Raw genomic sequence first — 11,130 nt, 5'->3', positions numbered from 1 at the left:
AGGAAAGGGGGCAGGCAGAGGTGATGACGGCAAATGCTGGGGAGAAATCGCAACAGGTGGAACTGAGGAAGAATGGAAGCCCTTTGTGCCTGTGTCTACAACTGAGAGAGCCAGTGCATCAAAGGAGACACTGTATCTGGAGGGGAAGAAGTGAGAGGAAGATAAATCCGGGAATTAATACAGAAGCGTCTGGAAAGCCTAAAACTGTTTAGAAAACCAGATCCGTGATACAGAGCAGGCTACATGACAGTTCACAACTTCTGTCCTGGCTCCCGTGCTGGGGCAGGGGACAGGAAGAGAAGGTGTGAGCATAGGGCAAAATGAGAATACAATCACTGCCATCACACCACATGGGCAGCTGCCCTGAGTCCTTTCAAATTCAGGGCTTTGGTTTGAGAGTGATGTGACCTGGATAGCAAGATAGCACTGGAGAAGAAATCCATCTCCTGGATCAGTAAGCTCTAAGGACTCTCGCAGAGGTCACCTTGAGAAGGTCCCTTAGTTGAGGACTAACCCCTCTGTAGACCTGAATACACTAGAAATCGCCCATTTGCCTTCCAGCGGGCAGCCTGTGTTGGTCGTGGTGTGAGGAAAGCCATCATGTTAGGTAGTTCTGGCTGAGGGTGTCTTCCAAGAGACTGGAGTGGTGGGGGAAGTGCCTGGTAGGGCGGCAAGGAGTGGGACGTGCAGGTCGCTCCTGTTGCTATCACAGACTGAGAAAGAGACCATTTGGTATTGGATAATCAATTGGGGATATGGATACAAATGTAAAAACGATTCAAGAGATAATGAAGTTGAGAAAGAGCAAAGGGGAATTCCGTAGTAGGGATTGAAGGGAGGAAAAGAAGAGAAGAGATGGTGCAATTACACTGTGATTTCAAAAATTAACAATATTACTATCATCATTATTGTTAAGGGGAAAGTACACTTGGAGGGAGCAGCTGGCCCGCCTTGGCCACACCCTCTGGTTTCTGGGGCTTGTTTGTTAGCAGGGACCCAGGTGCTGAGTCTAGACTCATCTGCTGAAACCTCATCCAGCCTATAAAATATGCCCTAGAAACTCTTAGAAGGGGGTTATTTAAAAGAAAAAGTCTCTGCTGTGGCCCAAGTGTTAGGGGCGCAGTTGGGTGCCTGGAGTCTTAGTCTTGGGAGAAAGTGACCACAGCAGGAATCTAAACATGCAGAAACCAGAGTGCTCCCAACTGGTTCAGTTGCTTGTGATGCCTTGAGGTCTCCAGGAAACACATCCCTGACTTGATCAACAGTCTCTCAACCTGCCCAGTGAGAAGCTTCAGGGAGGCTTGCTAGAGCCCTAACTGATCTGAAGGCTTGCCTTAAGCTGGTGGAAGGGAAGATAACTACCTGCCATTCTCCTTCCATGCAGGTAGAGACTTACAGAATCAGGAACACTGCACTCTACTCAGAGCCTGACCAGAACTTAGATGAGGTGTCCTGCACTAAATAACTTTGCTCTTTTTTTCCTCGTTCTTTTTTTTCTAGTCTAATTTCATTTTTTCCCTGCATTTTCACAGCTTAACTGTTCCACTCCTTTGTTCCTATCCTGAGATGTTACTGTGATTTCTTTCCTCTCTCATTTCCCCCGTATTATTGCGTCAGGCTCTGTTATTCTCTTCTCTTGGAAAACTACTTCTGAAGTTTTCTTTGTAAATCTCTCTTACCTTTCTTTTGTTTTGTATTCTTACCATTTTTAAAAAAATGTTTTAGCATATAGTGCCTTATTTTAAAAATAGGTGCCTCAATTACAGAATTTAATGTAGTGTATTTCCGGATTATTTATATGAGCAGTGTTGCATGACAAACTTGGCACTTGATGGGTCCTGCTCCACAGAGCTGTTCCCTAAGTCTAGTTGAGAACTTCACTCTTGTGTAGAACACATTTTTCTTCTGCTGGGAATCTGCTATGTTTTAAGTACAAGTGAAATTAAAACAAATAGAACTCAAAGTGTATTTAAAAAGTAAACATCTCTAATAAAAGTACAGAATGAGGTGGAGATGTTAATAAAAAGTCTTCCAACATAGAAAAGCCCAAGATTATCGATGGACTCGTTGCTAAATTTTAGCAGATTTTTAAAAAAGAACCAACACCATTTTTCAAACAATTCCATAAAATATAAAAGAAAAGATGCCTTCCAAGTTTATTCTACAAAGCCAGGATATTCTGGGTACCACTCAGTCAAAAAAGAAAAATTAGAAAATTATAAATTGATTTTCTTGATGAACAAAGATGCAATAAATGAGTATAATAAATAAAAGCAAATAAATAAATAAGCAACTAAATAAATAAATAAGCAAGCAAATAAAATGCATCCAACTCAAATTTAGCAGCACATTTAGTACAAAGATTCCAAATAGCCACATTAGTTTTGAACAGAACAATGCTAAAGATAACACAGTCTCAGATTTCTAAATAAGCTTCAGAACCATAACGGCAGAAATTTAGAATGAAATGGTGGTTAATAGACAGAAACTGACATCTCAAGCAGTCTGTATTACAGAAGAGTAAGTAAGGCTTTGGGAAAGAAGCATCAAGATTAACACCAAGCTGGGTGTGGTGGTGCATGCCTTTATGGCTCTCTGTGAGTTCGAGACCAGCCTGGTCTACAGAGCCTAACAACCAGGTCTAACAGCTAGGGCAGTTACGTGGAGAAAACTTGTCTCGAAAAAAACAAAACAAACAAAACAAAAAAATAAACAAAAGATTAACATATGAAAAGTCAGTTGTCAGACTACCATTTACACCTTCCCCACCATCAGGGATTCATGCAACTAAAGAAAGCATGTATGAGGAATAGCCAGGAAGATCTCCCACCAGTGCAGGTGGTATCTGGTCCACAAAGGCATAGCACACTCATGGCTGGGGCCTTTAGAGTTTTAACTTCTTAGGTCTCTATCTGCTTCCTTGCTTGGGATGTTCACTTTCTTCATGTGCCCCTGGTCTAATTCCTTGTGTTGCAATATAAGAAACTGGAAATCTCCTTCTGGACTCAGATCCATGCTTGAACAATGAGAAGAGCCCTCAGAGACTCTCGATTTTATGGAATAAAGGTATATAAGGATAGGGTTTTTTTTAATGTTACATTTCGTGGGATTTGGAGGTAATTTTTTATAAGCAGAGTTTCTGGGTCACTTGGACAGGGCAGGCTTTGTCATGCACCTTCTGTTTCATGTAGTTTCCCATGTTTCATCCTCATCTTAAATCGCTGCCGGAGTGTGTCTTTGTCTTTTAAGATTATAATGAGTCAGAGAGTCACCTTTAGACACTGCAGTGCCTCTGCACCTGCAACCACTGCCTCCCACTACCTGTCTTCAGCTTGTGAGGTTTTCCTTGCCAAAAGGTTTTCATCAAATGTGAATTTCCTTAGACCTTCTGGACTTTACACCGATCATTTGAATTTGAAAATCTGAAAAATACATTTGGGACATTTGGTGAAAAAAAAAAGTCTTGTTACAGAGTTTTTCTTCTGTAAACCATCCCCCAAGGTGCAAGCACAGGCTAGCTATGTTTGGAATGCAAGAAAGAATCTCAAGAATCAAGTGAGAACATATCAATTATCAGCAAATCATCCCTTTTAGGCTTCAAGATTGAGCAAACTTGTGGTGTTTAAAGTTGGGGTGCGGAAAGTTCTACTGGAGAAATTTCCCATTCATTGTTCACAGAGGCCAATACCTGGGAAGCCAGTTGGGGGAAAAAGAGCACTGGGGTGTGTTCTGTGATGATGACTCCTTCGTTTTCATTCACATGAACTTGGCTCAGCACTCACAACATCTAGGCAGTGGTGAATGAGTCTGTGCGAAATATGTAAACAGAGCCAGGAAGCTCTACAGACTGCAGCAGAGAAAAGAGCAAACAGAATGAAATGGAAGCCAGGGAGAAAGGGGAATGACGTAGGGAAGACAGCCGGGCCTTTCTGGGTCTGTGTCATAGGATGTTACTAGCTGAAGTTTTCAAATTGGGTCATTTCTTAACATGCAGGTATACCAAGGATCAAGGCCAAGCTAGTTTTGGGGAAACCAAGATCCAGATTCAAATTTCCATGGAATGCCTTTTAAATATGTTGGGTTGTTCTTTCCCAAAGTGTCTTTTCTCTCTCTCTCTCTCTCTCTCTCTCTCTCTCTCTCTCTCTCTCTCTCTCTCTCTCTCTCTCTCTCTCTCTCTCTCTCTCTCTCTCTCTCTCAGAAGCTTAACCATCCTGGCAGGAGTGAAGATATTCTAAAAGGAGACATTCCTGCTCTTCCCCTTGGCTATCAGATTATTGAAATAATAGCTCCCAAGGAATGGGAATTTCCCCAGGAATCTTATGCTGGGAGAAGGGACAGGATGGAGCATGGTGTCAGCCAGAGGAGGAACTTGTCTCCCAGGAAAAGACTTCATACAGTGCTGACAGCTTGTCAGACCACCTACAGGAGAGACAGGAACATAGACAAAGGTGGCTTGGCTATAACCTTGAGCAGGACTGCTTAGCTATGTATGGATACCTCTTGCCTTCTACTTAAACCTAAAACTTGTCAAGACCCCAGAGGTAGACCTGGGTTACTGCATGGCAGGAGAGGAAGGAGGGTAAGGACAAGAAGAGGCATGGAGGTTTGCATGGGAGTGAAGCTAGTTTGCAGAAAGACTGGAAACTCCCCACCAGGGAAAAGTCCATAGTCTCTGAAATTCAGGAGCAGGGTGGCACTGTGAAGATGACAAACAATGGGGCAAGATTCTTTGCATCCATGCACACACACACCCCTCCAAACTTGCTGGTCCGAAGTGTTACCTCAACTGCCTATTTCTGTCACTGTCCATTTGTCCCAGGATGAGTCCTTTGCCCTAGCAAATGAGAACCTTAAAACCACAGCAGGTGTCCTCATGATGTTGAGCCACGCTTGTGAAAACTGAACCTTTTTATCTGCAAATATTGCAAATATGACAATATTGCATAAGTCTCCTTTCTCTGGTTTTCAAAATTATTTCTCTCTAATTGATTTGTCAGGGTCCAGGCTCTGACCCAGGTCCAGGAACAAAATCTTCCCAGAGGAGCACAATCAGTGAGGGATGATGGTGAGGATTTAGAACACTAGGATTGGTAAATACTTGGTTTTAATTAAGCACCTTTGGGGCTCAGAAAACCACATTGTATTTTGGACTTTGTCCTTGAACTCCAAGATCTCTTAAATCCCCTTTGTAATAATTTAGATAAAACACTGCACAGTTCCCTGAGGGGAGCAGTAGGCCTTGAGGGGCAGCCGGGTCCCACCACCTGAGGCCTCTGTGGGTCCCAGGTGGGTGGGAGACCTTGGCAGGTAGGTGGGCAGCCAGTCCCACCAGGAGCAGGTGAGAGATAGAGACAAACTGACATGCCATGAAGAATGAATTTGGATATAGTTTATTCAGTAAAAGGGAAGGAGGAGAAAGAGAGGGAACGAAACAGAGGAGGAGAGGAGACAGCAACCACTTCTTCGGAAGAGAGACTGGACAGAGAACACAAGGTTGGAAGTGGAAGGAAAAGCCACTTGCCCCATGGAAGGAGGGAGAGTGGGCGGGGCTTGTCTCTTAAAGGGACTGGACAGACGATTACACCCTTCTCTCATGCTTTATGCTTTTCATTGTCCCTCAAAGTACAGGGATGCATTTTCTCTGCAATTCCTCTGTCTGCCTAAAGAGAAAGCCTCTAAAACAGAAGTCAATTATGTGTTCCTTCCTTAGAATCTTACCTTAGACTGGTTCACAGGGTAGGCAACACAATCTCCAGACTCTTTATTGCCCATTTGCCTAATGGGCTTTCTGAGACACAGCTCTTGTTCTGTAAGAGATCCTTTATCTACATGTAAGAGGAGCAGCATGCTGCATCCTGCCACCAGACTAGCTTAATCCCTGAAAAAAACCAAACAGAAATTGTATTAATTAAATTACTGTTTGGCCCATAAACGCTAGCCTCTTATTGGCTAACTCTCACATCTTGATTCAAGCCATTTCTAATAATCTGTATGTCACCACAAGGACATGACTTATCGGGAAAGATTCAGCATGTCTGACCTGGCAACTTCATGGCGACTTGGCTCCATCTGCTTTCCTCCTCCCAGCATTCAGTTCTATCTTCCCGCCTATCTAATTTCTGCCCTATCAGGCCAAGCAGTTTCTTTATTGATTAACCAATGAAAGCAACACCAATACAGAAGGACCTCCTATAATATTTCCCCTTTTTCTGTTTAAACAAAAAGAAAGGCTTTAACTTTAACATAGTAAAATTACATATAACAAAACAGTTATCAAGCAAGAATTACATTTACAATATTTAGATCTATTTTATCTTTTATTGTAACAAAGGAAAACTATAACTATCTATCTATTCTTCAACTCCATCAAGGACTCCAGAAGGATATAAAATTACCTAAGTAAACAAGAAGTAAGCAACTTCCAAAACTCTAGAAATGACAGAGACTTTTTGCTTCCTGGACAGTTACCCAAAGTTCTTTTGTACCATTGGGGCATCCATCTTCAGCCTACAGGCCATAGTATCATCTACATAAAGCAACTCACCCCTACCCCAACAAACTTCTTCACGTGCTCCCATAATTTCTTGACATCTTACCCAACAAACTCCCTATTCTTACGTATTCTTTGTGTCTTTCATATTATGCATCCTGATCTCACCCATCTACCCCCACCCCACAAAACTAAACTAAAATTTAAGAGATAAAAGGGGGAAAATAAAGAAAAAGGAAGGGAAAACCTCGTCATGGAAGCTGCAGTATGACATAGTAAGTCACACAGTAAACCCCTTTATATTCATGCATTTTTTACATGCAGGCATTCATTGCTGAGAATCACTGGTCTGATTCAAGGTTCCTGGTCTCTGCTGCTACACCACTGATGCTGAGACCTCACTTGGGACTCTTCCTGAACATCCTGTTGCTGCCTTGTGTTGTAGAGATCCTGCAGCCCTGGGTTTACAGGATCCTGCCCTGCCACACCCCCACCACCATGTGTATGTTTGTGTGTGAGTATATGTATATGCGTGTGGGTTCCCACCAAGCCAGAGGATGACATAAGATCTCCTGGAGCTAGTTACAAGTGATTGTCAGCCACTTGATCTCTTGACCCGGATTCTAAGGACTGAACTCCAGTCCTTTGAAAAGTAGCAAGCTTTGTTGAGCCATTGAAGAATATTTCTAGCCCCAAAGTCCCTCTTCCCTTCCATTGTCTTAGAGGCTTAAAACCTTCAAACCTGTGGTTCTTCTTGGAGTCAGATATTTTGTGGGATAGTATTCATAGGCATTGTGGTGGTTTGAAGAAGACTGGCCCCCATAAGCTCATATACCTGAGTGTTCAGTTACCAAGGAATGGCACTATTTGAAAGGATTAAAAAGATTTAGAGGTGTGACCTTGGAGGAAGTGTGTCAGTGGGGGTGGGCTTTGAGCTTTCAAATGTCTCTCTGCTGCCTGGAGATCAGGACATAGCTCTCAACTACTTCTGCAGCACCATGCCTGCCATACCTTCCATGCTAGAACAACAGTAACGGAGACAAAAGTTGGTACTGGGGTGGGGTAATGCTGTGATAGGTCTGACTAGGCTGTTGTTTGGAGAAATATGAAAGAGTTGGGGACTTGTAGAACGGTTGAATGCTTGAAGTGGAGCTTAATGGGCCTCCTAGGAGGAACTTGGAAGACAGTAGTGTCAAGGGCTGTATGGACTGCCTTGGCCCAGCTGAAGAAATCTCAGAAGGAATTAATGTTGGGATTATTTCTGTGATATTTGGCAAATATGTGGCTTTTTGCCTTTTATCTATTAGCCACTGTGTTATGCGGTGATGAGTGATCACTCTGTGCAGACCCACTCAAGAGTGATAAGGGAACACGCTGGCAAAGAAAAGTACAAAATGTAGAATTTGAAGAGAAAAAGAATACCAAGAAATGTAAGGTTGGAGCCAATTCTTGTGTTCAAAGAGATAAAATGTTCAAAGAAAGGCCTGATGTGAAATCAAATAAAGGGAGTGGTGTCTACAGGAGAAGACCTCACCCAGCTAAGCTTCAGACTTGTGAAAAGTCATGAAAGGAAAGCTTAAGCAACTGCAAACAACACAAAGCTTGTGCAAATGTAATTCAAGGAGTGGGGTCAGGGCCCAGCCCCAGGGAGCAGAAGAATTTGGCAGATTCAGCCACATGGTTCTGGCTTTAAAGTCAAGAATGACACAGGAAAGGAGTTATGGAATCTTTCTTGATTAAGAAAAGCTGCCGAGGCCAGGCCTATGGCAGGGAGTCCCTGCATAGAGGCCCAGGGAGGTCATTGTATGAAACTGTGAAGCTTGGATTGCCTTGGAGACACTAAGATGTCGAAGAAGCCAAAGGTGTGGGATATCTGCTGAGGATAGACATTGTAGGAAACCAGTCCAAGAGAGAAAAGAGTGTTGCAGTCAATAAAGTTGGGAGGGAAGAATCTTCTATGTTCTTGGACATTGGGCAAAGAGAGCTGCAGAATTTGGGGTTTGGTCTGCTGGCTTTTGGACTTACTTTGATCTTTTAGTATTTCCTTCCTTACTATGTTTTTTTTTTTTTTTTTGAATGGCGAGAGATATTGTGTACCATTGTATGTTGGACATATGTGGTCTGCTTTTTGATTTTGATTTTACAGGGAGTTACAGTTAAGAGATTGCTGTGAATTTCAGAAGAGACTTTGGACTTTGAAACAATCTTGTGACTGAAAAGGATGCAGACTTTTGAAATCACACTGAATGCAGTCTTCATTATGATATGGTACAAGTCTATGGGGGTCAGAGAGGCGAATGTGGTGGTTTGAATGAGAACGGCTCCCATGGGCTCATATATTTGAATGTTTAGTCACCAGGCCGTGGAACTATTTGAGCAGGATTAAGAGGTGTGTCCTTATTAGAGAAGGTATGTCACTGGGGGTTGGCTTTGAGATTTCAAAAGCCCACCTCAAGCACAGTGAATCTCTCTCTGATTGTGAGAGACCATATCAGAGAACAGGAAGTGAGATCTCAGCTCCTTCACCAGTACCATGTCTACATGCCATCATGCTCCCAACCATGATGATAATAGAACTAAACCTCTGAAACTGTAAGCAAGTCCCAAATTAAGTGTTTTCTTCTATAAGAGTTGCTTTGGCCATGGTGTCTCTTCACAGCAAGGGAACAGCACCTAAGGCATCAATAATAATTTCCCTAGTGCTAGCAGGATGTCACTAAACCAGACCAAGATAATGATCTGAATGAGATACTCCAAGTGTCTGTAACAGAGAGGAACTGTAGCCCATTATGGCTGTCAGAGGCTGCAAGACTCCCCCCTCAGGATCCTTCACTCAGGGAAAGCAAGGTCCTTGACTTCAATGAAGAGAAGAAGGCAAGTCAGGGTAGAGTAAACTTAAGTTTATTAAGTAGAGATAAGAAATAGTACTTGTTTTAAACTTAAATATGAGGGGATATATAGAGAGAATGTCGAGAAAAGGAAAATAGTAAACACACAACACATGAGTGTGGGCTTCTTGTGAGAATTGCATCTATATGTCTTTGCTAGATAAATGATTTTTGTGTTAGTTTTTGAAATGATATTGCTTAATGAATGTAATTTACAACCAGTATCAAAAATTAAGCAAAGTTTAAAAATTCAGAAAAGAACATATGAAATAGTTTACTTGTTTCTCTTATCTTAAAAAAATATCCTTTTTGAAAATGAACTTGGGCTGGGCAGTGGTGGCACACATTTAATCCCAGCACTTGGGAGGCAGAGGAAGGAGGATCTCTATAAGTTTGAGGCCAGCCTTGTATACAGAGTGAGTTCCAGGACAGTCTTCAAAGCTACACAGAGAAAGCAAAAAGAAGAAAGAAAAAGATAGAAAGAAAGAAAGAAAGAAAGAAAGAGAGAGAGAGAGAGAGAGAGAGAGAGAGAGAGAGAGAGAGAGAGAGAGAGAAAAGATAATTTTGTAAGGGGCTTGCAGGTGTATTGTTCAGGCACAGGGATGAGAGATGAGTGTAGATATAGCTGAACTCAAAGGTTACAGGCATTCTGGTCTCAAGTAGAGTAGTCCATTTGTTATGTTTAATGCCTTTGTTTAAGCTATAAGACCACTGTTAAGTTGGGAGCACAGCCCCTGGCATCCATCCCAGCCCCCAGGCCTTGGAGTTGCTTTGGTCCAGACTCCAAATCCCAGCATGCCAGATCCTGACCCCATCACTACCACAGGGTATTTAAATGGGCTCCCAGAGGAGAAACACATGGTTTTGGGGGTTGTATGGGCTCCCTGCTGTCCTGTCTCCTTGCCATGCGCTCGGCCACCCAAAAGCATCATTTTAAATAAAATGATGGGCATTTTGATTTGGTTTGATTTGACCTAATTGGATTTCTTGTGCCGGTGGAGCTGCCTTTTTCTTATTATTTTTCCTTAACGACCACTACCACAATTTTGTAGCCAAATTTGAAACAAGCTTTATTAAATACTGTCCAGGATGATAGACACTGGCCAGGTCATAAACAGAAATTCCAGAAAATGTCTAATTATGTTACTCGGTACTTATAAAGGCAAACCCCACAAGGTTACATACTTCCTGCTTTCATCCAACTGGGGGCACGCATACATCCTGACAGACTTCCTGCCTATGTACCTCCCACCTCCATGTATCAAGTACATCCTGTGCCTTTGGGACAACCCGACTCTGTTTACCGGAGTGAAAGCATATGGCTTGATGTCCGACATGAACAACTCCATCATTCCAGGAGGCTATCTATCCTTGGGGAAGTGGGGCTTCTAGGTTAGGGGCATTTTTTCTTTTGTAGCTCTCTTAGGCACAGTGGTTAAAATTTAAAACAAAACTTTAGCTCATATACTACCTCTCAGGATAGGAATACTGTATCTGTAGGTAATCTTGGTTTATGATAGTTGGGTGAAAGTTTCTCGGTCAGAAAACACATGAACACACCACAGAGAGAGAGGGGGGAGAGAAAAGGGGGAGGGGGAAGGGGGAGAGAGAAAAGGGAGAGAGAGAGGGGAGAGGGGAAGAGATAGGTTAGGATAGAGAAGGCTGGATAGAGAGGGGAGTGGGGCGAGAGAGAATATTCTTGCGCTGTTTGCTCTCGACCTGGAGAGAGAGTTTATCGCAGCTCAGCGCTAG

The sequence above is a fragment of the Arvicola amphibius genome, chromosome 12, assembly GCF_903992535.2.
Source record: "Arvicola amphibius chromosome 12, mArvAmp1.2, whole genome shotgun sequence".
NCBI lineage: Eukaryota > Metazoa > Chordata > Mammalia > Rodentia > Cricetidae > Arvicola > Arvicola amphibius.
The sequence above is the reverse complement of the archived record's forward strand: the minus strand, read 5'-3'. Positions refer to the sequence as shown.